Below are 26,615 nucleotides of genomic sequence, written 5' to 3' on the forward strand. Positions count from 1 at the left end.
ATTGGCTGGGTTGGAAGGGACCTCAGAGATCATCGAGTCCAACCCTTGAACCACCGTTGCGGTTGCTAGACCATGGCACTGAGTGCCACATCCAGTCTTTTTTTAAATATCACCAGGGACGGAGAATCCACCACTCCAGTGGGCAGCCCATTCCAATGCCGGATCACTCTTTCCGTAAAGAAATTCTTTCTAATATCTAACCTAAACTTCCCCTGGCACAACTTAAACTGCCATGGGACAAAAAGATTTATTAGCAAAAATATTTGATAGCAATAAAGCTTGGATAAAATTTATCCAAATTCTTTAATGGCGTTGCAGAGCAGCAGCCCCTTGATCTCTGATGTCCAGACTCTCTGTAAAGTGGCTGCTAAACCTGCATAGGAACAGACCTACCAGCTTCACTGACACTCTGCTCATTTTCATCTTCATCTCAAACTGTCCTCTGTGGGATTTCACAGACATGTCTGAAAAGATGGGCTGTTCCTTGCAGGGACAACTCTGCATAAGCCACTCAAAATATTTTAATCTTCTAAAGCAGTAGCATAACATAATGCCTTATCAGCATGATGGAACTGGAGGGTGTGGAAGAAAAAGGAGAAATTGCTCAATCTGCAGTAGAATTTTATTCTCCAGACTATGTCTATGTACTCAAGATTTCTCATCAAAGTTTTTTAGTATTTCTAAGCAAGGAAATTCGTCATTTATTTCTATCAGTCTGATATTTAAAAACACAGAAGAAAAAATGCAACTCTGGTACAACTGAAAGGCAATAAAAGTAAAGATCATTTATCAACTTTTAATCTAATCACAGCAAATTTCTAAGACAACTGACATAAGCTGACTTTGCTTTTTGAGATTTTTTTTTCAGCTCCATTCACATAAACCAGCAGAAATGTCTTTAGCATTTGAGGAATCCCAGGGTTGTTTCTCACTGTGTTCTCACTTTAAATTTTGTTGTCATTTAAAACAGGAGAGGTGAGGGCTGGAGATTAATTCTCCTACCTTCACAGGAATCACATCCAATAAGTGGAAACATCCAACAAATTTTTTCATGGAAAATGCATTGATCAATTGCTTCTCAGTCACAGCTTGGGGCTAAGCATCACTTGTCTATTTGTTTCACACCAGTTGAGCACACTTATCCACAGTAAACTTCCTTCCTAATGAATTACACTTAACAACATAACTTATAGATGTTCTACAAAACCAAAATGGAGACACTACAGAACCTTGAGGCACATTACTGGCAGAGACAAACTTTCTCTTCTTGCATGGGCTAACACAAGAGGTGTGCACAAAAAGTACTTCTGGCTATCTAAGAGGAGATGGGCTATGCCAGTCCTACCCAAGTGTGAGCTGGGAAGACAAGAAGCCTTCCAGCAGAACTTTCTTTGGCACAGGGCTACAGGAGGAAGCACACACATCTGAAGCACAGTACAGCCACATCAAAGATAAGAGGCAGATGTATGACCTTCTCTCTTAGAAATGAGGCGCCACACACTGAAAGGAGGGCCAGTGCCATCCTTCAAACCCACAGGACATGACCTGAAACTGGGAGAGGCTCGATACAGAAGCACATTTCACATGCACCAGGTTGGACAGGACTAAGATGAAGCTCTGCATGTAAAAGAGCTCACATAGAAATGGTGCTGCAGAGGTCTTGTCACAGTGCCCATGCAGACACCAGATGTGTCTTAACCACAGCTCTGAGTGATGTTACTTCTGGCATCCAGCTGCCCTTGGGGGTCTAACACCCTCTCTCTTCTCAGGTCTATGCATGGTGCTACTTTCACTGAAGTCTGTAAGTTAAAGATATACTTTGGCACATACTACCTGAGTGTAAAAGAATATGGCAACTATTCAGCTCTCCTAATACATTCTTCACATTTCAGAACTTAATCTCATTTATACACTGGGGAGCTGAGGTGTAGCTTCTCCTCTTTTGCAAGAAAAGAACTTTATTAATTTGCAACAGTACTTGTTAAGGGTGAGGTTAGTTAATAATTTAAAGGAGATCATAAAAATTGAGACCACTGTTGTTGAAAGAACCTGAATAGAGAGACAGAAGTAGAGTAGACAGAGACTTACTAGTGGTATTCTTTGGTTACACCTGCAGCATTAAATTTGACTGTGCCAAGGAATGTTCCTGGGTACCAAACCTTAGCTGCCTCTACTATTTTCTAAGTCACTAGAATATTCTTTCAGGCTGTGATGACCAGCAGTTCTCTCACAATTTCCTGCCACGTTTCAAGGGTCAGGGTACAATGGAGACTGTTTTTAATAGGCAGTCTGCCTACAGCCATGCTGCCTCTGCTTTGGAGGACATGAGTGTAAAAATGTATTACCTGTGTATGGATATTCCATAACAGTTCTTGGAGCGTTTAATTTAGTAATGACAGTGTGTGTCAAACTCCCAGACTTTGATTCAAATATATTCAGAACAAGCTATTAATAGATACTATGCTCAGCCAAAGATATGTGTTTTTCTTTTTAAAAGTACATGTTTACCTTTGCACAGCTGTTGTATATAAATGGCTGCCATAAATGAAAACAGGAGACATGAAACATTACTAAAAAAGTAAAAATTATGAAAAATGTGTATTAAACTTAGAGAAGCAGTAAATAAATTAGACTATGACTTTTGGCTCAGCTAGTGAAGTCTTATTTGCAAATGTAGTTAAATTACTACAGTGGAAAAACAATTTCACAGTAAAGATCTTTGTTGACAGAATGGAGGTTCCTACAGTAGCAATCTCGCTCTATTGCAGAAACACAACCTAAAAAAAGTGCATTCTGCTTATGTGGAATAAACCAACTAGTGCAATACAATAATTGCCATGAACATCTTAAAGTCGCTATTTTCCAAGCACTGAGTGAAAATACCCAGTATAAAAAAAGACTGAAGTGGTGTGTAACTCTCTGCTGCTACCAGATGTATACTGTCTGCATTATATTTCCTTAGTTGTTTAGGATATAAAGAAACTTCTGTTCTTCAGAAGAAAAGGGAATTGGCAACATTCCACCAAATGCTCTTACTTGCTGCACCTCAGGGGTCCAGACAGTAACTTTATTTTGCTTTTGTTTTGTCTTTGTATAACGGCCTCCATATGGTTTAGCAACAGATCCACATGCCTTTTCTTTGTGTCTCCAAATAAAGAATTTGGGGTTCTCTTTTTAACTAAAAAAGATTTTGTTAACATTTATCTCATCTGAAAGAAAAGCATGAAATGGAAATGATAAAAACAAAAAAATCTAACCAGCTTTCTTTTTGTCTCTGGAGGCCCACAAATGGTTAATCTTTGGCTACCATTCTCAATACTGAGAGATCACTTCTAATTCTTACAGTGTAGCACATGATGATGTAATTTAGGGAATTTCAGAGAGGAGCTTCTAGTATCTCCTCAAACATAGGAGATATGTTTGAACATACGACCAATTTGAAAAAATACGTAGGTCAGAAAAAAATATGGTATATAATTTTGCTTAAACGTCTGTCTTTATACATACTGGTTTTGCTAAGATTTTAAAAGCAAAGGCCTTAAAAAGTTACCAATAACAATTATTGCAGTATTTGTAGATTTCTATACCATACTACCACATAAAAAGACCAAACACAATAATCACAACCAAAATTCCTTTATATTTCAAGGTTTCCTACAAGGTTTACTACAGCCTCTTACTTAAGGCCATCCAAAGAATACTAGTTTGGACACAGAAGAATTGCCCAGTGTCTACAAGAATACACAAATGGTTGGATATTGAAGAATTTAATGTGGAGAATAAAGACAAGACTGGGGATACAGACATTTTTGTATGCAATAATTTCTCAATTCATAATTTGAGTTTCTGTTTTCCAAATCTATGAAGCCCTTTTTAATGTATCACCTCCTGTTTTCTATTCTTTATGTTTCCATTTAGCCAATTTAATATCCAGTGATATTTTATATACTTATTTATATACATGTGTATAGCCACTGAAAGAGATAGATAATGTTAAAAAAAAATGTAATACTGTCTTACTCATATGTGGTGAACATTTGCAGCTGGTCACCCACACTCTTAACAACAGCAACTCTCATAGACATAGCAGTTTCAATACCAAGGGTTCTTCTCTTGAATCGTAGTAAGAATTTTGATCTTTGCTACTGTAGAAGAGCCTCTGCATACAACTGTTTCAATCTGTGTTTTAAACATCTTCTTCTCAAAGGTTAAATTCCCCACATGTTACTTTGTAGAAAAATGCAAATAATATATAAGTACACAGAATATGATTTAGTATACCAGACCTGCACTTTTTTTTTCTGAACATGTTGTCATTTTCTTATGGTTTTCCTCCTTCCATGTTGTCTTCTCCAAGACTCTTCCATGGAAAGAGAATACACACAAAGACATTTTCACTGAGTAATTAGACTGAAAACACTGAAAGCTGGATTATGTAATCATGCAGCTACACTAAGAGAAAAGAATAAAACCCAATAAAATTAATAATACTGCAAAATATTCACTGTTGAACTTTTAAAGCCAAGTCTTTGCAACTTTTGAGACCAGTTCTAAGTCCATACAGCTCCTGTCCACTAATTTTATTTGCAGTAACTGCCAGTGATTCCCAGGAAGCCTGTGATTTCTGTCACAACTCTTCCTCTGCCTTCATGCATGAGATACTCCGTCTCAAAGAACATTCTCTGTTAGCCCTGTCTCACTGGCCACTAATTTCTGTGAAAAACTAGAACTTTGTGGCCACCATGAGCAAGCAGAACATAAAACAACACTGCTTGTGCCATTACAGTAGCAAAGGGTCTGTCCTTTCCATTACCCTACTTTAAGGTTGATCATAGAATCATAGAATCGACTGGGTTGTAAGGGACCTCAGAGATCATCAAGTCCAACACTTGATCCACTACCACTGCAGTTACCAGACCATGGCACTGAGTGCCACATCCAGTCTCTTTTTAAATATCTCCAGGGATGGAGAATCCACTACTTCCCGGGGCAGCCCATTCCAATGCCTGATCACCCTCTAGGTAAAGAAATTCTTTCTAATGTCCAACCTAAACCTCCCCCAGCACAACTTAAGACTGTGTCCTCTTGTCTTGCTGAGAGCTGTCTGGGAAAAGAGACCAACCCCCACCTGGCTACACCCTCCTTTCAGGGAGTTGTAGAGAGCGATGAGGTCTCCCCTGAGCCTCCTCTTCTCCAGGCTGAACAGCCCCAGCTCCCTCAGCCTCTCCTCATAGGATATTTGCTTAAGTCCCTTCACCAGCTTAGTTGCCCTTCTTTGGACCTGCTCCAGGACCTCAATATCCTTCCTAAGTAATTGATATTTGTAAATGATATTTGAAGTAACATGAACTTTTCTACTTTTTAAAACAGTAATCCATAAACACCCAAGAAAGTCAGAGAGAACTGCAGCACATTTAACTGTGAGAGCTCAGACAAGAGATATTCTGCTGTAAGAGGGGGAATTAAAAGCCAATGTGAAAGACCATAGTAGAGAATATATTTCACTCTAGTCTGACATTCAGCCACCATGTTATTCAGATGGCAATATAAAATAGAATTAGAATAAATGTGTTTCATAAAGCTCAAGTCTAGGAGAAGACTCGTGAAAAAGACAGGCTGGCAGTCCATAATTCTTTGTTATGTAGCGAGACTAGTTAAAATAGTCTGTTCCTGGGTTTCTATATATTCTTATGTCAGAAAAATTTTTAGAGCATCTTTCAGCTCTACCTGATCAGTTAATTTGATTTTTGTAGGGTTCTTTTTTCATTTCTTTCTTGCTCTTTTTAATAATGTTCAAAATTATAACCTGCAACAGAAACATTTTTGTCACAAATTTCATATCCTGTAAGTTAACCAAGGAAAAATGTATATGGAAAAATCTAGAGAAAACAAACACTTCATAAATTTTCAAATATTCCTTTGACATCAGCCAAGATAATATAGCCCCTCAAATTTCAGAAAACCTACATGGTGAGATACAGAGTAATGAAGTGGGCATCGTCTTCATAGGCACTGCCTCACAATTGGAAGTCCTCTCAAAGACAAACCTTCTGAAGTAATTTGGTTAGAAAATTCTCACTACAAGCAGTGAGACAGAAAAACCCCCAAACCACAACTTTGAAAATCCCTGTGCTGCTGTGATTTGTGCCAGTTATTTGTGTTTGATTAGGCCTTTGCTCTGCAGACTAGGGTGTTTCTAGCTGCACATTGAAGAGAGCTTAAATACTTAGAATTTGTCATGAGGTACTAAAATGGTTTTGCTTGGCTTGGGAGCTTTCTTATAGCTCTTTCTTCAGCCAAAGAACCTAGATTTCATGTAAGCATAGCTTCTCTGTATCTCACTGACTTCTGAGACTTGAAATTATCTTTCTCCAAAATTAATGTGGATGAAAAATTTTTAACATGGTGAATTAAATTTTCTTTCTTTAAACTCCTGCGCTTCCACAGTGTCCACAGTTCTGCTCTGCACTGTTGATGACTTCTGCACAGTGGAAGATTTGCCTTGCATCTTTGTCTGATAGCCTGGAAAACTGACATGAAAGATGTTGTACTTCCAGTTTTATTTTTCCAAGTCCAGTAAGAAAGTATGTGTATATCACAGAACATTGCCATAACAGTATCTACAGCTTCTCCAATAAACATTTTTTTTCCTGCTTTTCCATTTCTTTAGAAAAGATGAAAACTCAACTGATTTCATAATCACTTATACTTACAACCTGAGTTAATTTTCACTTTGATCTTGCCTCCCCAGCCCAGCTGGGTCACGCTCCAATTCAACTTCTACTTCACCCCTAACATTTCCAAGATCCTGCTATTATTTCTCAGTCTCTTACTCATACCCTCATTATATGAGGTACATATTGAGAGCTGGCATATCCTGCCAAAAGACTCCCCTCACTGCACACAAAACACAACTGCAACAGCCATCTTCGTCACCTGTTGATTTGATCATGTCAAGTCACTCCATCCTTAAAGCCTTCCAGTTCTGTCACATCAAATTTAAGCTTTTTGTCATCATCTTCAATGATTTAAATTGCCTGTCACTATCCTTCCGTTCCCTTGACTGGTTTTCCTTATGCTGTGAGTTCCCTAGAGCAGAGAACACCCTCCTTGAACATTGTTAAAGTCATTAGTTGTATGACAGAGGCTATTACCACAAATAAATTGCAAACAATAAAGATTGCACCAAACCTCATTTTTTATTTCACTGTTAACCTCGCAAGCTAATTTCTACAGCTCAGACAATAGTGAGATAAATTTCATTTTCAGGATGACATCTGCAAAATTTCTAAATTATTGGCCTCAAAAACTCTTTTCCCCAGTGTAACAGAGTAAATTGCAGTGTAGAGAGAGAAACAAATGTGCACAATGCACAGAAATTTTTTCACTGACAAAATTGAGGATGAAAGTACCAATATAAGTTCTCAAAGGAGACTTGTACAACAGACACTGTTTTTTTACTTCTAAATAAAACCCTACAGAAGGGTTTTATGACTCTCTATGCACCTTACATCACACAATGAACTTCTCCTCAGCCTGCAGATTAGCCCCGCTTCTCAGATGCGTCAAACATAGAAGAAAATTTTACACCTGCTTGCACTGCTTTGTAAGATTATTCTGCATAGTATGTAGCACATAGATACTTTGTGTGCTTTCTCATCTGTATTAATATAAAATTCATATCTGAGTAATTCATATATGGTAGCAGTACACTTGTGTGGTACTTGGCTGACTAGAAGGAGAGACTTCCCTCTGGAAAAGCTGAGAATTTCCTTGCTGTTTCTTCACCAATTTCCAGTTGCCCAACAGTTTGCTACAGATGCTAGGAACAACAACTTTTTGACAACTGGGCTTTTTGTGGATAATCAGATTCCCAAGCCTTAAATACTGAAAAAATAAGAGAATTGTGCATCACCACCCAACTTTTCTGCCCAAAGGTATGTTTTCTGAATTTCTGAAGAGATTGAGCTGGCTCACTAGCTGAAAGATCCCATATCTGCTATGAGGAACTTTCCTCTTCATGTGTATTCCAGCTTTCTCTTCGTTAATCGAGACAAGCTAGATTTCCACTTGAGCAATTTGTCAACATCTGTAACAACTTTAATCCCTTTTTCTGTTGCCACCATTACGTCAAATGCATGCTATATTTTTTATCAGTGCTCTGCCTGCTCATGACAGATTTAGACACCCATGAGAGTTCAGCACAAAGGAAGGATCCAAGCTGCTGAGAATTCTAGCAATGCCACTGGTAAACATCCTTTGGCTACCACATTGCCCTGCAGCCTTCACATTTCCTCTGTATCAGTGAAAGTACCTGTTCTTACCACTCTTTTCCTTTTATTACTTAAATATTTCATTCACACACTGAAACGAGCCTATTATATTTCTAGAGCATTTAACAATCTTATCAGTGTCTGCTGTTCATATAAATATTACAGAGAAGGCAGAGGGATTCAAATGGGAAAGCATTCAATAAAATCTACTGTGCTATTTTTTTTTTTCAGCAGCATTTCCAAATTTCAAAACACTACCACATGAAGATCATAAAGTTCATTAAAAAGCATAACAGTACAGTCTGGTATGCTGAGGGTTCCTTAACTAATTCTGAGTTCTCTGCTTCTACTGGCTTCTCTACATCTCTGTTTCCTGTCCTTGGCTTTACCTGCTCCTCCAGTTAGGGTACTAGGGAGAAGTGACATATTATGACCAAACAGATATAGAGTACGCTACAGCTGAAGAAGAAGCTCCCAGTGCTGCCAAATCTTCTGCCATTTCTTCAATTGATCCCAGTCACTTCATCTGCCCCTCATCCCTCCTTTGCACCACCATCAAGTGATTGCTCCGTTTTGCACTGGGAAGAGTCATTCATCAGAAAAGAAGCTTATGAAAAGGAACCGAAGAACTTTCTACTGAATTAGAAAGCTGATTGAACTAAAGGAAAAATTAGTGAGAGGCAAAACTGTGGCAAAGGAGATGGGCAGAAGCATGTGGTTAATAGCAGTTAGTATGAGCAAGGAAGGATTCTTCTCTACAGCTATCACTGAGCTCAGGTGTAACTGGACCTCCAGGCTGAGGCTCTTCACCAGGCTGAACAAATGAGCTGCTGCTTTACTGTCTTGGTGTGGTGAAATGCAGGCTTGATGAATGCCAGAACTGGCACAAGTGAGTAGGATGAGATTGTGCAACAAGGAAAGGAGGAAAGTGGAACTATGCAGCCAGAAGTGAGATGAACTTAAATTCCCATTAGATGCTTACATGAACTTCAGTTACTTTTCTGAGAAAGGAACTTTACTGATCTGTATTCATATGAGGCCACATACAACACAGCTTCAAACTCAATGAGGCCATTAAGTGCAACCACACTGGAAAAATACAATAAAATACAGAAGATAAGAAGACTTCAAAGTGAACACACCACTTGTAATGTTTGATGAAGTGGCCATTTTCTTAGTAATAGCATCAGATGCACCACAGATTTTGCTTGAAAAATATCTCAATATATTTGACAGACTCTCTACAGACACTCACAATGGCAGAGTCCAACATGAAGTACTCTCATGTTGGAAGATGTGAAAGAAAGCCATAAATCCTTTATTTTTTGTTTCCAGAATAATTTTTGTCAGACAAGTAAGAAGGATGCATCAATTTAAATATACTGCACTTATGTAGCAACACGTGGGACTTCGTTTAGCAAACTGAGACTCTTTCTGTGATGGTTTCCAACCCTTTTTAAAGGCTCTTCAAAGTTTAAATAAAACTTGACAGTTTTCTTCCCACCATATGTAGAGGTAATGAATCTACCAAGTCTCTTGAGGCAGCCAGCAATTATCTCTGACATTAGATACAACACACTTGCCTTTACCCACAAAAGCATAATTTTAACTGTGGGCAAGAATACTAAGAACTTTGGAAGCTCCTACAAAGTAAGGATAGAATAGCAGGTGAAGAGAAAGAGCACTGCAAACAGATTTAAAATTTGAAACATGCAGAATTTGTCCTGATTGCATTTGTGGAAGTTAAGGTTGTCAACTAAAAGATGTTCAATGTGACAGCTTGGTCCAGTCCACCACTGAACAGTTAAGAGTATCTGCAGACCTACTAGCTCTTAATACATTCAATACTATTCAGGTCTGATGTATAACTACTCTAAGTACTTTGGTGCCACTTTAAACTCACATTTCTTCAGTCCTTCCCCTGACTGCGGGCTCCTTTTGTTTCTGCTTTTACCATTCTAGCTAAAGAGAAGAATTATTTAATCATAGCCCCTACACTCTAAAGGGTTTGGAAATTCTAATTAAAATGATAACAATAAAGGCACTGGGCTTGCCCATTAATCTCATTGTTTCCTGAATCTGAAAAATTTTGATGTTCTGGAGCAGACAGAGTGCCTTTTGTTCTTGCTTTCTTCAGTCATATTTGCACAGGGATGTTCAACAGACCCTTGAATGCATTGAATCTCTCCACCATGTAGGAAGGCTGGGGAGTATCTGATGTTATTAGCTATTCTGTCAAGCTTCCACAGAAAAATTCACAGTCCCTGCTGAGTAGCTTCTGAGAGATAAGCCAAATGGATGTCCAAGATCACCCAGTAATGGCTCTCAGGGACAAGCTGTCAACTTGGCCCTCTCAGAAGGTACCCTGCGTGAAGTACACAGTCTTGGGCAAGGCTAGATGGGCTCTTGCTGTAATAAAAGATGGGGGTCCTAAAACAAGATGGAGTGGCACTTTGACACGGATGTATTTGACTGTCATTCTTGGAAACTGGTATGTTCAGGCCCAGATGAATTACAGCTAACCATTGATTTCCACTGTGCAACCCCGTGAGCAGCTTTCCATCTCTTCCTCTTTATCTAGGCTATCAAGTTCTCAAGCCTATATCACAAAAGGAACTTGGACTGATTTCTCCTCATTTCTCTCAGAGTAGATGGTTGCTGCAGATGAGCACAATGTCTTTTCCAGACAGCTCCATATAATAGACTTGCTTAGTGAGTAGCATATACACTGTTTGTATAGGTCTGCAACCAACTGTGAACAAACAGAAGGCTAAGAATAAAATTCACCAAGTAATGTGCCAATTCCTGATCACATTGCTCTGGTGTCACAGAACCACAGAATCCTTGGAGTTGGAAAACTCGAGATCTCTCTAGAGATCATCCAGTCCAACACTGCTGCTACAGCAGGATCTCCTAGAGTACATTACACAGGACTGCATCCAGGCAGGTTTTGAATGATTCCAGAAAAGGAGACTCCACACTCTCCCTTTGGCAGCCTGTTCCAGTGCTTTGTCACCCTCGCAAAGAAGTTTTACCTAATGTTTAGACAGAACTTCCAGTGTTCCAGCTTGTGCTCATCTCCCCTTGTCCTGTCACTGGGCACCACAGAGAAGAGTCTGGCTCCACCTTCCTTACATCCATCCTTTAGATCCTTATAGACATCAATAAGGTGTCCTCTCAGTCTTCTTTTCTCCAGGCTAAGCAGCCCTTTCCTCATCTTTGTTGCCTTCTAATGGATTGTCTCGAGCAATTCCATGTCTCTCTTGAACTAGGGAGCCCAGAATTGCACATAGTTCCTGGTGTGGCCTGCCTAGGGCAGAAGAGAGGGGAAGGGTAACATCCCTCAACCTACTGGCCACACTCTTCCTAATGCATCCCAGATACCATTTACCTTCTTGGCAATGAGGGCACATTGCTAGCTCATGGTTAACTCATTGTACTCCTTCTCCTCAGAGCTGCTTTCCAGCAGGTCAACCCTAACCTCTATTGTTGCATGGGATTGTACCTTCAGCAAGTGGTACAAGTCAAGCACTAGACCTTTCCTGCAGCAGTGCTCAATCCTGCAACAAAGTGCTGTGTGTGCATATAGGAAAGTTAAATCCATTTTCACTGTAATGCTTTCATCTTTGGATTAAAATATTATGCCTTTAGATATTCAGTGTCTGTTGTATAGGATAGAAGTTGGCATTACAACTAGGGGAGGGGAAAGAGACAGAGAAAAGAAAAGGAAAAAAAACAGAGTTATTTTCATGAGACAGCATGTCTACACTACAGCTGAGAAACACAACTCTACTTTTAAATTACTTTTAATTTCCTTCACCCACTCTCTGGAACTCATGAATGCTAGAGACCCCTGAAGTCAGAGTTTCCTGGCACTGAACATCAAGAAAGCTCAGGTTATGCTCACTTTGGAAAATCCCTGTTGTCAGCACCATGGGAGTTTTCAGGCTCGCTTGAAAAAGGTTGCTTTTTGTTTCAGCTTTACAAAACAGAATGCCTCCCCAATCATTCCAGAGTTATAATCATAAATCTAAAATCTACCATGTGTTTGGAAAAGACCTGTGTAAAATAACATTCGACTCATAAGGCTTCTGAAGGCTTTCTAAGCCTTCAGAATAGCTATAGTTAAAACTTACTTTGAGCACCTCTACAGTTCTTCATTGTGAGAGCATTATGAAAATTAACAGATTTGATGTATACTGTAGATGTGCATGTTAACATCTCTGCCTACCTGACACAGAAACTGGAGGGAGAAGCAGAACAGTAATTAATAAACTATCTGGATGTTGTGGCAGTGTTAATTAGATACTGCAAAAGCTGATCTAGCTCCACAACAATTTTCACTGAGGTAGTCACTTCAAGTACTTCTTAAGGGGCCTTTCTATCAATCATATGAAAAGATTCCTGTTTTACTGTCTTTCTTTTTTTTCATTTAAACTGTCATAATGTACTTAAGACTTGGCACACAAAAGAATAAAGATCAAACCATGCCTCATGTAATTTTCTCTACAATCAAAACAAACTCAGTACTTGACAAGTAAAGCTTAACTTGTGCAGAGTATGCCCCAGTGTAGCTGTATTCAGTTGTGGAATACTTTAACATCCTAAGCCACTGGGCAAAACAAGGCTTCAGTCACTGCTTCCAGTCTCTTCCTCAGAGGTGATCTATGTAAAAACCAAAAGTTTTAAAGAAACCTATATATTTTCCACTGGAAGAAAAAGGAGGTAGATCTAAGAAAGCAAGACTGATTACTGTAGAAAAATAAAATTGTCAGACTTGTAGTCCTAATATACCAAGCACACAGGATATATCATGTCCACAAATTGTTGCACTTGTAGCAATGAATTAGGTAGGAGGATGGTTAGATGACAACAAGTACTGTAAATCTTTAGCCCTAAAGGAAGACAGTATTTCAGATCTCCTTACATTTTTTTTACTTCTTTTAGGTAATAAAATTTTTCTAGCAAAAGGTCAGGCCAGTGTGACAGAAAATCACTCTGGTTTGAAGGCTATTAGGAGTCATGAACATAGTCATCCTTCTATATTTACCCTAGATGTATGCAGAAACCTGCACAACACAAAAACACAAGGAAAAAACAAAAGTCCACGACAGGAACACATACACACACACAGAGAAACAATAACCGCACAAATAAAGTTTGATCAAAAACAGAATGAACAAGGTGAAGAAAGAGACAACACTACTTTTGAACAAAAAGCCTCTTATATCTTTTCAAGACCTGTTTTCTACCATTTTTTTCACACGTGAAAATAATTATTTCCTTAAAGTATTTCTGAACAAGTTGGGCTAGATGCATTTTTGCACAGCAGTAAAGCTTTCAAAAAGCATGGAGGGTCCAACTGTGAGGTGGCTTGAATCTCTTCTCTTAAAATGTGTAGACCAGAAGAGGTGAGCTAATGTGGAGGGGAGATAAGCAGAAGCAGGTTTAAAGCTCATGATAACGCAGTGATCTGGGTCTAAGACACATACAACAAAGCTCCTTTGAAGACCTATTTCACTGTACTATTTACCAAAGAAGAAAATATCTTCTAATCCACAAGTAAGGGAAATTACAAAAGTGAACAAAAAAACCAAAGAAGCAAACAAAAAACCTGCCAAAGAAACACAACCAAAACCAATGGCTGGTTACATACTATTTGCCCTTAGATGATACTACTCTGAACTGTTAATTAAACTCTTTTTATAACTCTCTCCTGAGTCTGCCTGGGGCTATACCTTTAAATTACCTTTTAATGGGAAATTGATGCGAACAGCATGCAGCCACAAGACCAGGGAAATGTGTCCCCATTCTTAGGATGCCTGCTCTACACATCAACAGACATAAGGGGTCCATGTAGAACTGCTACCTCTACTCTTGGCTATGTGAAGAGCTAATCAATTAATTGGCTGTCAGGAAACACATAAACCATTATAACACTTGGATGGAAAATGAGAAAGAGCATACAAACCAGAGTATATCCTGTAAGCAGGTCAACTATCACTGAAGTGTGAAAAGGAAAACCAGCTATTGGAAATACATGAACACAGTGGTTTATACTTTGAATTCACTAGAGTTATACTTGAGGTAAGCTTGGACAACACATTTATACAATCTCATATATCACTCTGTGATATATTCTGGAATATATCTAAAAGCCTGATTTACACTTAAAAGATAGCACCTGGTAGCACACATCAGATGAACAGTGTAAATGAGATTACTGATACTGTTACTACATAAACTGTTGCTACAAAAAACTGACAAATAGTGATGGTTTATTTTATAGTTTGAAGTTAGGAATGTAGGACAATGCAAAAGGTTTGATGAGGTTTTGTTTCATTATTATAGCACATAATTTTACAGAAAAAATCAGTCTGATACAGGCAGTAGCTTTAGCATCATAAATCTCTTTTGTCAATGACAGCATTTTCCACTAGGTGTATCCTAAGAAAATACAGATGAAATGCAAAGATATGAGATGCAAGGTATGAATTTATATCCATAAAAGTGAATTGCAAACTGTGTTGAATAGGCTGCTATTAGAATAAAACTGAATCAAGTTAAGTTCTGCCTTGATGCTACATCATAGAAAAATCAACTTTCACAGAGTATACAAATGCATTCATGGGAAGACTAACTCAGAAGAGGACTAGCAGAAAACATTAAGAATCTTGCAATTTAAAGAAAAAGTCAGCAGTCATGTTTTTTGAACAAAAGAAAAACTAAAAAACTGAAAAATAATTTAGTGAGCCATAAATGGACAAGGTCTTGGTTGAACTGCAGCACAGATATAAATCAAAATAGCCATGATGGGGCCTGAATTAATGACAAAATTACAGATCAGGTCACAGTCTCACTGCTCAGACATTCTCAGGACTGGGAATGCAAAAATAAAATAGCTCCAAGCAATAATTACTGAAACAGGAATTTTTAAAATCTATATATTCAGACAGATTAGATTCTCCTATCCTACTTGATTAAACTACTACATATTAAAAATAAAAGAAAAACCAATGTGTTTTATTTAGAGTTGTAAGGCAGACTTTTACCCTTTACTATTAAAACCAAAAGTATAAATCTAAAAATATAAAGTTTGAATCCCATACTAACTGATGTTTAGACAGAAATTATTACAAAACTGCATCAGTGCAGCATCATGTGTGAACTTCTCAGTAATTTCTAAATCATCATCAACATTTTAACTAAGAAGCACAAAGGTAATCACGTGCCACAAAGCAAGTACAAGCCTAAGATAACAAGCCTGACCATTTTTGTTCTGCAACAGCAATGGTTAGAAGTCAACGGAAAGGATGGATTACAATAAAAAGTCTACTTCATTAGACATTTCTGAAATAGCACCCATGTTTTTGAATACACAAAGGCTGATCTTTAGATGAAAAAAGAGATAATTCAGCATTTCATACCCAAAATCTTATTGCTCTGTTTTTCCTCATTAAGCAGAGCCAGCAGGAGGGAGAGTAATAATTTGCTGTTCCAACAGGTTATCAGCTAATTGCTACAGTCTTAGAAGGAAGAGGCAGCAAGAAGGGAACTGTAGGGATGGGCCACATCCTGCTGAGTCAACACAGCTTGAAGAAAAAACTTCTATTTGAAGCAGGAAAGCAAATGCTCATTATGGATAAATCCTTTCTATTTCCTCAAAGAAAAGGAATGTGATATTCGCATACAAACAGCATCCTTATGAATGAACATTTCCATACTGTATTTCAGGATGCTGACACATTACCTGATCTTTAAAATTCCTGACTATGATTCATATTTGTCTCTACTGACATTATAGTGCAATTGCTAAGAAAAAGCATCTCTCTGGAGAGAACCTCAGCCAGGATAATCATGTGGCACACAGTAAAAGGTTAGGGGCTTAGTTTTCCTCCTAAAAATTTTGTGTCCTTCTTGAGAAGGTCACTCACCACCCAAAAAGACCACAATAAAATGTAGACTCAGTTGGCTACAGCTTTAACCTACCTAGTAATTTTGAAGCTGGTAAGAGGAACATGTTACTGCACAAAATATACAATGCACAGCTGGAAACAAAAGAATGAGGGCACAGCATTTAAACTTCCAATTGGTTAAAGACATGGAGATGTCAAATAGGATATAGACCTTTATATAGGATATAAAGCCTTTAAAACAGATTTTCCATTTGTTTTTCTTGTTGGGGGAAAGGCTAGGGGAAAGAAAAGGAGGGAGATGGGACAAACGAACTACATGGAGAAATAACAAAAAGTCCCTCAAACTAAAAGCTCAGCATTTCACACAGATTTTAGTTAGGTTAAATACAAAACACAGAAATATCCATTGACCATCATACACAGAAGACATTTCTTCAGAAGCCCCTACACCTATTCTCTTCCCTCTAATCCCCTTAAAAGCCTCTGCTTTTCCAGGTATCAGAGCTTGATAATGGTGTAGGCAACACATTACTGCAGGACTACTTACAACATTGTATTGTACAATTTACAGTGAAATGTTTCTAGGAACATAAATATACATTGATTTACACATATTTTTTCCATACATATACTATTTCTAACATAATTTATTTTAATGTATGATTTATAGGCACACATAAAAGCAGAGAAGATATTTTTTAGAAAAATAACAAAAATCTTTACAACACACACAGCACTGAAAGGCTGCCTTCAGAAAGGACTGTGTGCCAGGATGAATACAGCAAGGAAGATGTGCATCCTCAGGTACCTTATGTGGTGCACATAGAATCATAGAATTGGCTGGGTTGGAAGGGACCTCAGAGATCATTGAGTCCAACCTTTGAACCACCGTTGCGGTTGCTAGACCATGGCACTGAGTGCCACATCCAGTCTCTTTTTAAATATCTCCAGGGATGGAGAATCGACCACTTCAGTGGGCAGCCCATTCCAATGCTTGATCACTCTCTCCATTATATAATACAGGTAATATAATACGTAATATAATACAGGTATATTGCATTCCCGTTTTTTCTCCTCTCACCTGCTAGCTTAGATGCTTAGAGCTTACACCCTCTTTACTAAACAGCATGTATGGCTGTCTAGACAGTTGAGGTATTTCTTCTTTCTACACAATGTTGCATCCTGGTTTAGAACAGGTCATATAACTTCAGTATGCTACCTTCAATAGCTATATTGAAAGTATCAAAATGGGAACAATAACTTGAATTTGAAATTAGTGTCCAGGTACTTTTTGAGTCACTCATGTACACACCAAATCCTTCTTTGGTTCAGTAAAGCTCCCAAATCCTACAGTTTTCCCATGTGACATTTAATGTGAAGGCACAGTTTACTGACTTGATAGGCTATAAAAAAACTTTACACTAATTAAAATAATATATTTAGACAAACTTCCCCATGTTTTATCTTTGTATTGCCTCTGCTGCACACAAGGGGACAGATGCAAGTGGCATGCGATACTAGAGATCTTATCCCTATTTTGAATTACTTATTTTAAGATTGACACCTGAGGAACTCAAGAAACTGGATATTTAAAACATGGCATAAAGCCTGAGAAAGCCACTGCATTACAAGAAAATCGTCTTAGGCACTAGAGGGAGCATCTGCCTTTACAGTCACTGAACAAAAGTTTCTATGTGCCTACAACATATTCTGTGTAATACACAAATTATTTTGCATATTAAATATCAGGGTATAAGTTCTAATTTAAAAAAACAAAAAATACAAACCAAACCAAAATGCCGAACAAATAAAAGAAATACCAATATTACTTAACCAATATTTTCAATAAAGGTTCTTTTTCATCTACTTAACTTACTCAAATATAATTTTAAATGTTCTTCTTAAAGTTCAGACTCTGAAAGTAAACTGTTTTGTGCAATTATCTAAGTAGACAAATAGTGTTAGAATGCCATAGCTTGCATTGCTCAGGAAATGAAAGCAATGACATTTTATTTTAAGGACATGGCTTCAGAGTTCTGCAACACAGACATCCAGATCTTGGCTGCTTGCCTAGACTCATCATGAGAGAAGGGCATTTCGAGGCTGTGATTCACCTGACCAGCTCTAGACACCTGTCAGAGGATGAATGTGTGAATCATTTTCTCCAAGTGTCACTTCTGTGAACTGTAAAGGTAGCTGAATTAATATGTGGATGTGTACACCAGAGATGATTAGGTCACAAGATCCCCACCCAAAAACATACAGAGAACACAGTAAGCAAATATATGCATGACAACATAAATGAATATAAAGGGGGGAGGGAGCAAGGAAGGTGATAGAGCATATATTACAGCCATTAAGACTAACTAACCTTGCCAAATTGCCAGAACCAAAGTAAACTGTTTAAAATGGAAATGAACTTCAGGTGGCACAGCTACTACAAGGGAGTCACAGAGCTCTATGAAAACACAATGGGAACCACAGCATACCACCTGCAGCAGAGAAGAGTATTGACTGGTTACCTGGAGCCCACTGGCCCCATAAACTCATTGCACATTTTCTAGTGCTATAAAACTTTATCTGTTGCTATGTGCAACAAATTCAGCTAAAGAAAGGGAAAGAGACAGAAAATGAAAAGGCAGAAATCCCTTATTAGAGTCTGTAATAAGAGAACCTAAGCACCTACCGAGCCTGTGCACAGATTCCATTTGAAACATTAACAGGATTTTTTTCTCCTAAAAGTGATAGGAAAGAAAAAGTACTTGCCACCAACATTTCTCTTTCATGTCTCAGCCTTGCTGTGAATTCCCTTGCTGCCTGACGCTGATACCTGAAACACTGCTGAGAGTCACATCTTATTTTACCTTATGCAGCTTAGTAGCCATGGTTTTAATATGCATTATGCTCCTAGACTCTGTGCCAAGCCCTGAGACAGGAAATTCTATTTTCAGATCCATCAAATCACTAACACTGTAGTCAAGGATATTAAAGTAGTAGTTTTAGTTTGTTGTGTGGTTTCTTACTTTTGTGTCCAATCATCAGCCACAAAAGACAGGCTGTATATTTTGGGAAGAAATATTATCTCCACTTATGTCCTCTGAATAAAGCACATTGACTGTGGTTCTCTGGAATTTTCATTAGAAAGCTCCTTTCATCTTCTCCATGAAGATCCTTGCTCATTTCTGGACAATGAGGACTATGCAATTCAAAGGCAAAACTACACTGGTATCTTCAGTTCCCCTCCCAAATCAGTGAAGCAAAGTGATCTCCACACATGACTTTTAATGAAACAGTGTAAAATACCAGCAGCCATCAAAGTCTTAACTTTCTACTACTGTTAACAATGTTCAAAGCTGGAAGATCTTGCAAACCCACCATTTTGGACCCCGAAAAAGCTGAATATAAATTATTTTATAAAAAGGATTCTGAACACCTATAAATTTCATTTCTCTTTTAAAGCTTTTCTCTTTGCACCACAAACGCTGCAGCAGTGTAGCCGTCTTCACAAAAATAACATAAGTATATATCGTTATAGTAATAATAAAAAGAATATAGAAAAAAATACAGAGCATAAAAGGCTAAATTTTCAAGATGTAACAGAAACAGAGGGGTTTAGAATACAAAAATCTTTCTATAAACCAAAATTTGCCTTGTAGTCCCCGTGGCCACCTCCCTATGTCTGCAGTAACAAGAGAGTGGGAGATGCCCATCAGCACTGGGGCCTGTTAATCACAAAGACTCAGTGCAGGGCAGCTGACATGCATGTGTGTGGGTGCAAGGAAAAGACAAAAAAGGGGGGTAACAGGAGTGAGAGGAATTACTGTGTGGTCTAAACTTGTCCCTACATGAAGACATTACAATAGTTATAATTTAGTGATAAGCAGAAGTGAAGAAATAACCTTTCATCTTTCTCACTTTCTCCATTCACTCAGCGTGTGCTTCAGCATGTGTTCTCTCAAGTTACGTATGCAATGTATTCCTCATCCAGCAAAGGGGAAAAGTTGCTCTTGAAGTGCTACATAAGGACAGATTCACTTGGCAGAAAATGCATATTTTGAGAAACTTAAGACCCACAATAATCCAAGTCTTTGATTAACTCCCATGCACATGGGAGACACACTATTGATTGCTAAACCAAGTCCTGAGGAAAGATGATCATGCTACAAGCATGAATCAACTGAGGAAGCAGACAAGCACATTTTTTTCCTTGTGGAAGTGAAAAACCAAAGTTAGAGTGATCAGTAACCTTATGCTATGAAGGCAGAACATTTTACGTCTAAGAAATTATTCTTTCCCACTGCTATCTCCTTTTAAAAAGCAGGCACAAGTCCTTCTCACAGTTCCTAGGAACCTGCTTATTTTGTTCTATAGCAATTTTTTGTCTGACTCTCTAAAATATGCTAATTTTAAGAAAGCATCCATAAAGTCACATATTGAAAGTGACTGGTTCTGATTCACAAGCTTCGTTCTGCTTAACTGGGACTACAAAAATCAACAGCTCTATCTAGTTCTGGGTGAATCAAGAAGTCCAGTAGACAGTCCAGGAGAATGAAGAAGAAAAAGTCACCTTTGTATCTCCCCTAGCTGCATTCAACCACTTAGCACATGCTCCATAACTCACATCACCTCCTTTCCCCAGCTATCAGAGAACAGCTTTGTGCCCCAAAATAGACAGAGCAATGTTTCTGTTTGGTTTCCTCCCAACACAACAGACTGTACTACAAGTTGTGAGTGGGAAGGCTACAGATTACTTAGAACACTTCACTCCTTCTCCATTCCTTTTACGTTGGGGAGGAAGGGGAGGAAAAAAAAAATTGATACTTATCTCAGGGGAACTGAATTTCTGCCATGTTTCAAAATCAACGCCTTAGTAGCTAGATAAGCACACTCTAGGTTTTTTTTTATTTAACAGTGAAATCTGCTAAGGCTGTATCTCTTCAAAAGGTTACAAATAGTGTTATTTTTCCACAAGCTCCAAAAATTACATCAGAGAACCCTGTGAACTATTTTCTGTACAAACTTGCTGTCTCAGAAGCAATCCATAAATATGTATTACTAGTTTATAAATATGTATTGTATTACAAATGAAGAAAATAAATTAATAGAAGACCTCATAATTAGTATGATCCTTTATTTTAAAATAAAAGAAATAATTGCATAATTCCATAGAGAATTATTTTTCATGTAAGTATGAAAAGAGCATAGCAAAATAGTTTCTCCCTCTTTGTACTTGAATGTATCATTTGTGGGTTTGGAGTTTTTTGTTTTGTTTTACGGGTTGTAGGTTTTTTTAATTCTGTGATTTACAAAATGAGGCACTAGTGCAAGTAAAAGGAGGAAGAAGGGGCTGCCTAGATTGTTGGGAGAAGGAAGATAGGGGTGTTTTGTATCTATGCCGGGTCCTGCACTTTGGCCACAACAACCCCATGCAGCGCTACAGGCTGGGGACAGAGTGGCTGGAGAGCAGCCAGGCAGAAAAGGACCTGGGAGTCTGGATCGACAAGAAGCTGAACATGAGCCAGCAGTGTGCCCAGGTGGCCAAGAAAGCCAATGGCATCCTGGCCTGTATCCGGAACAGCATTGCCAGCAGGTCCAAGGAAGTGATTCTGCCCCTGTACTCAGCGCTGGTGAGGCCACACCTTGAGTACTGTGTCCAGTTCTGGGCCCCCCAGTTCAGGAAGGATATCGAGGTCCTGGAGCAGGTCCAAAGGAGGGCAACCAGGCTGGTGAAGGGACTCGAGCATAGACCCTACGAGGAGAGGCTGAGAGAACTGGGGTTGTTCAGCCTAAAGAAGAGGCGGCTCAGGGGAGACCTCATCGCTCTCTACAACTACCTGAAAGGAGGGTGTAGCCAGGTGGGGGTTGGGCTCTTTTCCCAGATGACTTTCAACAAGACAAGAGGGCATGGACTTAAGTTGTGCCAGGGGAAGTTTAGGTTAGATATTAGAAAGAATTTCTTTACGGAAAGAGTGATCCGTCATTGGAATGGGCTGCCCACTGAAGTGGTGGATTCTCCGTCCCTGGAGATATTTAAAAAAAGACTGGATGTGGCACTCAGTGCCATGGTCTAGCAACCGCAACGGTGGTTCAAGGGTTGGACTCGATGATCTCTGAGGTCCCTTCCAACCCAGCCAATTCTATGATTCTATGCACATGGCTACAATGCTCATGCAGGCCCACAGCATCTCACATCTTGATTATTGCACCATCTTTCTTATTAAGGCTTGTAAGTGCAACACTGCTTGATTGTGGACATCTCCTCAAGCTATTGCTTTGAGCATACCATTCACATATTGCATATCTTACTTTCTTACTGAAGAAAGTGTAGAAACACAACTGCAATTTTACACAATTCTTCCCATGAAGCAAACCAATCAGCTATTTAAGTGTGGCCATATATTTTCAAATTCATTAAAAAAATAAAGATAAAAATATTTGGTTCAACGTCCTTTAAAAGGGACGTATTTTGTCAAATCTATTCTGTCCATCTAAAACATTCCCAGTTTCAAAATATATCCACAGATCAGCCAGGCACTGCGCCCCTCAAAAAAATGGTGGGCAGAGAGTCACTGGTGAAAGAATCCCCATCTGCTCAGCACTCAGCTGACTGGATACTGATGTGAGCTGTTGGAAGAGACACAGGCAGCTCCATTAGTTCAGGCTGCTGAATCCTGGATGTTCACGTACATGAAACAACCAGAGAAGAAGAAAAGGTCTGAAGACAAAGACTAGGCATCAAGCAAACTAAACTTACTACAATTCTGCCTTAGTGCAGAATTAGCATACAAACAGAATGTAAGTTTTTAAAATAAAATTGAACAGTGTCAATATTGGCAAAAATGGCAACTATTTCTTATTTTTTGAAATAGAATAAACGTACAAGGATTACAATAAATGAAGGAGGCTCATTATTCACTGGGAGTATCATCCTCACTGTAGTTTATCCATTAGATATTATCCAACTGCATGGAGCTGTATCAAAAGTATGTTTTATAGATAATGAATACCTTTAACGGATCATTGCCAGATGTGTTGCTGGCTGGTTTTCTGAAGGTCAGAGTGTAAGACTAAGATCTATAACTCTGGTGCATAGATAGGTATTTAATTAGAATCACTTGCATGACCAAGGACATGATCTTCAGACTCTTTACTTAGCATCTTTGATGTAATTTTTAAGCTCTATTCCCAGGGTTAAGCCTAAAGAATTTAAACGAAAAGAGGCAAGTTTTGAGATCTAAAGTTGCAGCCTGGTGATCCAGCTCAAAATCAGCTCCTCTACTCCAGAAACAGTACCACAATAAAGCCAATCATTTGAATTACAGAAGCTTGTGAGTTGTTCTAACACCCTCCCACCCAAATCTTCCTGCCTCCTTGTAGTTTACATATGAAAAGTGAAATTTCAGAGATAGAGTTTCATTATACTCTAATAAAATTCATCAGTCTTTCATTACTTTTCCACATGTAAAATTGAACCAGATTTGGGAGGGCTTTCAAAAAGCATGCCAAAGACCAGGGAGGCTGTAGAGAAGGGTCATCACCTAGAATGTTATAAAACATGACACAATCACGACTGTGAACATATCTTTCATGTAAGACAACACAAGAGTGCAAAGGGAGCTTGTGGGCTGGGCTGAGTGGGATTCTGTCTTCCTATGGAACCATCTTTTGTGGTAAAGAAAGATTTGGGTCATGGGTTATATGTCTTCTGTTTTCAGGACAAAAATGGCTCTGCAGTATGAGTATAACGTATGACTGTTTTTTAATGTATTGCAATTAAAATGAAAGCAAAAGTAGACTTCATGATTCACCTGAGGTTCTGAATTAATGGAAGTAAGATGACAAGCGGGGAATATAAATGAAAGGGCCCAGTACTAGAATTACTACAAATAAAGGCCCAAAGATTTGTGAGAAAATTTCCAAAAACGTCTCATTATTTCACTGTCACTCTTCAGTAAGGACTAAAAATGCAGGGCTATTTTCTGGCAATCCACTAATGTATATCTTTATTGAAACTAAGTGTTTTGTTACAAAGTGAAAAGATAATTTGCTGGGAGTTTATGAGTAAGAAATTATTTTACACTTTCTAATCTCCCTCCCACCCAAATACCATAAATGTCTCATTGTTCTCCCGAGAGCACATCTCTGGTAGAATATAAAGATGGTGCTTACAGCAGCATTTTGAGACTATTAGCAGTTAATCATACGTAAAACTGTTAAAAACTAGGAGACCAAATAATTTTAAACCTCCCTCATGCATTCTTAATTGTAATGTGGGAGTCTGAAAGCCTGACGAATCTTGGGTCAACATTTTGCAGAGTACAATGTTTAAGTGACTGATCAGGCAACAGAGTAATAACAGCATGAAAATTACAAGTGGAAAAAAAGCTTCAAAAAAAAAAAAAGAAAAAAAAGAATTACAGGAAATGTAGGCACTTTTAAGCACAACCTTTGGAAAATTCAGATTTTGAGGTGACAAGCAGAATCAGAGGTTATAAAAATCAAGAGTCTGGTCTGACTGGCAGAACACAAGGGCAAGTATGGTATGTTGTATTTAACATGCCTGCTCACTGTCCCAGGGAAATGGGATGCAAGAGTTGTCTCAACCATTACATGAAATTTAAGCCTTTTCTCCATTTCACATTTCCCTCTTCATCTATTGGGACTTACTGTCACTTCACTTTTGAATTCTTTGGATTCTTGTTTGATTTCTGATTTTGGGCTGATGTTTACAGCACTCATACATGAAGTGCATCCTTTGGTTCTTACTTATTCAAACCTGTTATAAAACCCAGCTAAGTGAATTAAAGGGAAGATATTGTGTCATAGAAACACATGTATTATGGCAACCAGAGGGCTCAAGTTAACCATCATTAATAAATGACCTCTATATTCTGAACAAAATCTCTGGATTTTGTCCCATGTGCAGTCCATTACAGAAGGTTTTTACAATTTCTTTCTTTTATGAAATGGATTTAGGGACTTAGTGATTTGCACACTCCACAGAAAACCAGGAGACAGGCAACCTGGCATTAGCCCTATCATCATAGTATGAAAGCTGTTGCTCATCATATAATCTGCTATAGGAGAGAGAAATCCCTGAACTGATGATCCTGCATTTCATTAAAAAAGCAAACTCATATTTCTACAATTGGGTAACAATCTTCAACAGGTGGAAAAAAAATAATGGGCCAAAGTCCAAGTATGTGAGCTTCATGAGTTGTAAAAACAATGGGGATGCTACAAAACAGGAACTACATTGCCCTTTCTTTGCAAAAAAAAAAAAAAAAAAAAAAAAGAAAAAAAGAAAAAAAAAAAAAAAAAAAAAATTAATGCTGCAAAGACCTGCCTTTTAGATTCTGTGCCTGTTTCTACTGGCAGAAGCCAGCAGAGTATAGGTTTTGTTGGTTTGCTTCTAGCACACCACTGTAAGCAGTGCAGCTCCATCAGCTCAATGTAAGCAACTTTGACTTCTTTGGTGCCTGCCATGCCAATTTCCCTAGCACATTTGGCAATAACAGATGATACTTCACTATGCACCTGAAATCACTTATATTTGAGCACATTTGTTTCTAACTTGTTTTCTAGTAATAACTGTTGAAATAAAAATGACAACATTTTAGTACGGGTCACCTATAGAGACAGTGAAGCATTTACACTGGCTTGCCTTAGAAGAAAAAAGGACAAAAAGCAGCCTAAAATCAAAACTAATTGACTTGAAGTGTTTAGAGTTCTGTCAGCATTGCAGTGTGAGGTTTTTGCAACTGAGTATGATGCAATACACATTAAGCCATACAAATGTCTTAATTTTTTTTTATTTTTCATGTTATATAACAGTATTAGAAAATACATGACCAATAAAGATCAGATTATCCTTCCTAGACATTGTTATATCTGATTGTCTCTGCACAGTACCTGGTTTTTAAGTGTGAAAAAACCTGTCTCTGAACAGCACTGGAAAAACAAACCATTTAATTTTCAGATTTTGGGACTAAAAGGAAAGAAAAGTATTAACAATATTCAGAACAGCATATTCAGTACTTTGGAAATGCAAAAGAGAAGGGCTCTAAAATCTGACCATGTCACACAGAATTGAAAAAACCAGGTCTGTACTTACTACATAGCTGGCAAAGAAGCTGCTTGTGTGAGTGCCAAAGAAAATTAAATAATATTCACTTGGAAGCCATTCAGGGTTTAGTTTCACATGATTATAATGAATTAAATGCAGCTAGGATTCACAGCATCAAAGTACTCAATCAAAATAAAACAATGAGAAAATAGGCAAGTGAGCTTGACAATTTAAATATGAGCAATTATATCACAGAACAAATAATTTTCAGTGAGACAGCTGGGGGAAAACAGGTAAAAACTCCCCACATTATAACTTTTGCCTTTCAGTGTTTTTTCGCACCTTCTGTAGAATGAACAC

This window comes from Calypte anna, chromosome 3 (assembly GCF_003957555.1).
Source record: "Calypte anna isolate BGI_N300 chromosome 3, bCalAnn1_v1.p, whole genome shotgun sequence".
Classification (NCBI taxonomy): domain Eukaryota; kingdom Metazoa; phylum Chordata; class Aves; order Apodiformes; family Trochilidae; genus Calypte; species Calypte anna.